This window comes from Nuphar pumila, chromosome 6, assembly GCF_984573655.1.
Source record: "Nuphar pumila chromosome 6, dmNupPumi1.hap1.1, whole genome shotgun sequence".
NCBI lineage: Eukaryota > Viridiplantae > Streptophyta > Magnoliopsida > Nymphaeales > Nymphaeaceae > Nuphar > Nuphar pumila.
Genome location: NC_143254.1, coordinates 109,683,075 through 109,688,439, shown reverse-complemented (window position 1 = coordinate 109,688,439; position 5,365 = coordinate 109,683,075). Strand labels below are relative to the sequence as shown.

The window sequence follows — 5,365 nt, the reverse complement described above, 5'->3', positions numbered from 1 at the left end:
TGGACAACAATCAAATTGTATGTCGCCTATTCCACAACAATTGATGAGGAACTACAATCCGGATTGTGCGCTCTATGTATTGTGGCAAAAACACCTCAGGACGTTCGAGGGCATTAAATATGCATTTTCTCATGTCCTTTTAACCTCTTTAATCTGAACAAAAATGAAGATAGCAAAATGAGAACTGTTAGAGAAGCAAGTCAGACAACCAAAGATATTAACGTGGTCTCTGATAAGCTGGCAGCAGTTGTCGTGGTTTCAAAAGCAAGCCAGTCCAAAGAGGAAACTGAGCAGAAGGAAACCTTGAAGGATAAGGAGGATAGTCTCCTTAATGGGTGCAGATGTACTTTCCAATGTAAAGTAGAAAACTGTGAAGGTGGTTATGTGTCAAAATCTATTAAGAGCCTAGATACATCTCCTATTCATAGTAGGAAGTTGGGAGAGATGTCTGATGAAATTGCAAACCCCACAAAACATGGGATACTAAAACCTGTGTATTGGTGTCATATAAGAAATATATATACACCACCTCTCCTCTCTCTAGATTCATAGAGAGAGTGAAAGTTCATCTGTAGACATGGGTCTTAATGACGGAATCATGTAAATCTTCTTGTGTGGTTACCGATATTCTATTTTCATCGCATTGTGTGACTACCAGTATTCTGCACTTATCGCCCTGAGTGGTTATTGATCTTTTGTTCTCATGTGAACATCGCCTTGTGCAGTTAACGATATTCTGCAGTTATCGCCTCATGTGATGATTGATTTTATGTTCTTGCAGGAACATCAAAATCATTTATGGTATCAGAGCACACGGTTGTGGCTTGCTAATGTGACTTGTGCGATCGATGTCGTGTGTGTCTCCTTTTTATTGCTGTGAGATATGGCTAGCTCACCCTCTTCATCAAGTCAGTCTATCAATACTGCAGGTACCTAACAATCTTCACCATTTTCTTGCCATAAAGTTTACTAGTGAAAATTATTTGTTGTGAGAGTCACAGTTTCTCCTCACATATGATTCGATGAGTTATGTTGATGGGAGCAAGATTGCTCCACCCATGTTCAAAGATGGCTCGACTAGAGAACTAAATCCAAACTATGTTGAATGGCACAAGTTGGAACAGTTGCTTCTTAGTTAAATGTTGACATCTCTGACAGAATCGATGCATAGCCAAGTGGTTAGATTGACGACCTCATATGAGGTTTGGTCGGCTCTTAAGCTCTTATACGGCACCTACTCAAGAACCCGAATCTTGCAGTTGAAGTCACAACTGCAAACACTTGAGAAAGGGAACAAGTTTAGATGAATATGTTCAGAAGGCTAAATTCATAAGACATCAACCAGTTGTTGCTTTTAAGCCAGTGGATGATGAAGATTTGGTGAGGCCTCCCAAATGAGTGTCTTCCAAGTCGCTAGGGAGACTCAAAAAGAATTGGTATCTCTTAAATGTTTGCTTCTTATACAAGCGGCTCACATAGATTATATTGGTTGAACCAATATTCAAAATGTAAAGTCATGCACTCTAAACCTTATAAAGAATTGACAATATTACACATGAAACAGCACATATTTGTAAGCATAAGCTGATTAAACACCCAATATAATCTCCCAAACTTCAGTTTTGAACAGTGTTGGTAGCCCAGACTGGTGCACCATAGATCACAGCATTCCCATCACCCTGCATGATAAGCCTGTAGCTATTGGGCCCCAAGGCTGACCCACTAGCCCACAGCTCAGTTGAGTTGGACACGACAACAAGCCTAGCATCATTGAGCAGGCTAGCCCGGCAAGACATGCCGCGCCCAACAGTATTCGAAGCCCAAACCGGCCTTGTTCGGTCAACATACAGCACTAGGTTGCAGTCAGACTGCATTATGAAGCGGAAGCGTCCATTCTCGAGGAACTCGTTGCTGCTAAGGCTCTCGCCAGAAAAGAGCATGTCCTCACCTGAAACCGGGGCAGAAATGGCGGCGAAGATGATGAGAGAAACAGTGAGGAAATGAGCTAGAGAAGCCATGATAATGGTGGTTGTGGTTGGCTGGGAGCAAGCTTTGAAGTATGAAGAGATGATGGCCTTGTGTTTTGTGGCCTTAGGGGTTGGGGTTTTATAGGAACAAGCAGGGGTGTTGTTTCTCTATGTGGCCAATGAGTCTTGGTTGGCTAGCTGGATCCTTGATCCATTCAATCTTCAAGTCGTGACTTTTTTTTTTATTGAAGAGCTTCTTGGAATGATCTAACTAGCACAAATAGCATAGGATTTTTGGACCAAGTCAAGAGGCCCAGTGGGTCCCTTGTAGTCAGGTCCAAAATGTATTTGACACCATCCATGACACATGCCACCTGTCCTGCTTGGGCAGGATGAAGACTACTAAGAGTACAAATGGATCAGTTTGATCAAACCTCCTATCTAAATCTGACATATTATTTTCAGATATGGAACTTGAAATAAGGTTGGATGTGCATTTGAATTGGACATGATTTGTATGGTCAGACTTTTCCCACATTCAGATTTTAATTGATGTTTTTGTCTGTTCTTTATTCTTAATGGATCTATTCTGATCCACTTGCACTTTTTACATGTAAAACTCATGTTTCCAACCATTTTTTATGAGATCCAATTAATATTGTCAGTTAAAGTTTGGATCCCCATTTAACTCTTCTAAATCTGGTCTAGTTCGGACCCAGATTTGGGCTAGGACTTCGTCCTTAAAAGGCTTGGTTTTGGACCTACTTTAATTGTCTCTGTCCCATTTGATCCCCCTAGGTTGCCTTTTTTATGTATTTATGAGGAAAATCTAACCAACTATGAATTGTCTACAAAAGCATGAAATATAACAGAAATTGCAAGAAAATAACTAAAAATTAAAAGAAAATTAACTAAAACTGAAAATAAACCAAATAAACTGAAAATTAACAAATTTTGGATCTAGCTCAACTGTCCACTAAACCCCTAGACTTCCCCCTTATAGATTAAGTTTCATAATCCCAAAGAAACAATATTCTTATTTTGACAACTTTCCCAAAAAGATAAATCCTATCCTGAAAATGTGGATCGAGTACAATTATCCAAAACCCAAAAAATACAAAAATTTAAACTAAACTAAATGTATCCAAAATGATCTGTTGGATCCTGGGTCGCTTGGGTCTGCTCCTGCATCACTTTTCCACAGAGGGTATGTGGAAATCTTCCTCATCCTAAACCGTTGGTGCATATGGGCAACCGGGTTAGACAGAATCAGTTCAACATGTTTCGATCTTCTCTCCTTGCAGACAACAGGTTCAAAAATGGAACAGATAGACAACACAAAATCTCTGGACCCAACCAAATGTTTCCTGGTTGGATCATTGTTTAAGGTTGTCAATGGGACAACCCCCGTTATGACATGATCCGAACTGAACATGTTTTCTCCGATCTGGAACCCTGGGCAAAACCAACACGGGTATTTGTCAGACATGCAATTTGGGTCTGATTCCAACCCAACTTGGAAACATGTCTGATTTGTGGATCTTGGTCCAACCAGAACGATTTGATCCAACCCTAAGCCTTCCATTTCAACTTGGTGAAGCTGCATGACTAAGTAAAGATTGGAGGCTTGATGTTTGGTGCATTGATTTATTCAATCCTCAACCAAATCCTTCTTCCTGAAGACTTTTCTTGGGGCATTTTCCAGGCAGACTAATCAAGTCTGTGTATTTGGACCTCTGAAAGGGTCTAATAAGATCCTTTCAGATCTGGGTACAACCATCAGATGCATTACCCATGCTCTGGCAGTGGGGCCTGGGGAGAAGGTGTTGACCCCTTCTAACCAGGTTCGGCTCCTTCCAATGGATTGAAAGAAAACTCATATCTATGTAGTTGAATTTATGTGGAAAGGAATTTTTTATCACTTATAACATTGAGATGTTCTTCTTTTCTTCTTGCTTCATTTTAAGCGTAAAAGTTAATTATTTTGGTCACCAGTTCAGCACCCTGAGATTTCCTTCTGTCTTATTTTAGGAAAACTTTGAACTTATGGCTCAAACCTAGGGGTGGCAATCGGGTCGGGTTGGCGGGTCGGGTTGGCGGGTCAGCATACCTCAACCCGAACCCGACCCGTTTATTAAACGGGTCGGCTGTGGCAAACATGAACCCGACCCGTTTAATAAACGGGTAACCCGACACGACCCGCCAACCCATTTAATAAATGGGTTGGGTCGGGTAAACGGGTTTTCAGGTTGGCGGGTCGGGTTGACGGATCGGGTTGGCAGGTATGCAGGTTGGCGGGTCGGGTTGACGGGTCGGTTTGGCGGGTTGACGGGTCGGGCAGACGGGTTGGCGGGTTGGCATACCCCCAACCCGAACCCGACCTGTTTAATAAATGGGTTACGCGGGTCGACCCGTTTATTAAACGGGTTGGCTTAAGCCCAACCCGAACCCGCCTAAGAGGCGGGTTGGCGGGTCGGGTTGGCGGGTCGTGTCAGAAATTGCCACCCCTACTCAAACCTACATCCCGTCTCTTGTCGACGTATCCCTGTGACTCGGCTTGTCTTGTAGGAGCAGCTAGTGCACGTTAACTAGTGTTTGGGAAGTTGCAGGTTCAAAACCCAATAGTATAGTTGTATAACTGGTAGAGGTCTGCCTAACCCCAGCTTGCCTTTCAAAAAAAAATATTGAAAATAAAAATATTAATAGCTAAGATATTTGAGTATTTTCGGGAAAAAAAAAAGATTGCGTGTTTAATTGTCTGTAAGTCCAAAATTACTTCCCAAGTTGCCTATAAAAAAGAGTGTAAAAAGAGCAAGCTGAGGTACATGTAACTTACCAAAAGGGGCTATGCTTGTCTGGTAGCAGCATCTACTACTATCAAATCATTCACTCACTTAAGTTGAGTTTGTCAATCGAATAAAGTTAACATAACATCTGAGTCCATATAACGTCTAAAATAGCAATTTAATGTCTAATCCAAAAGTGCCCAAGAAAGAAAAAGGTTTGGCTCTCGACTTGCAACATTTCGATGTAGTAAGGCATCCTCAATCATATTTGCATGTGATTTTGAGATCAAACTCATCGAGTTCCGATAGAAGGTACTAAACCAACACAAATAAATTAAATCAATATACTCGAAACATGATTCATCCGCTTACAACCAATAATATAAACAGATAAACATTTCAAACATACTTTCAATAACCATTGCATATCGTAAATAAATTCATAAACAGATATTAAATGTATGCATTATCACAATTGCATAATACGAATAAATTCATAAACAAATACTAACTTTATGCTTGAGCAGGTAGATAATGCATGTACTTACAAATGTGAAACAAGTAGTTCTTCTATGCATGTGTGACTTTAACTTCTTCAATTTAAGTTTTTTT

At 40.8% G+C, this 5,365-nt stretch overlaps 1 pseudogene; it reads right to left on the bottom strand.

Moving 5' to 3' along the window:
• Positions 1-1,616: 1,616 nt before the first annotated feature.
• LOC149835665 (mannose-specific lectin pseudogene) lies at positions 1,617-2,018 on the bottom strand (annotated as a pseudogene).
• Between the last annotated feature and the right edge of the window lie 3,347 nt (positions 2,019-5,365).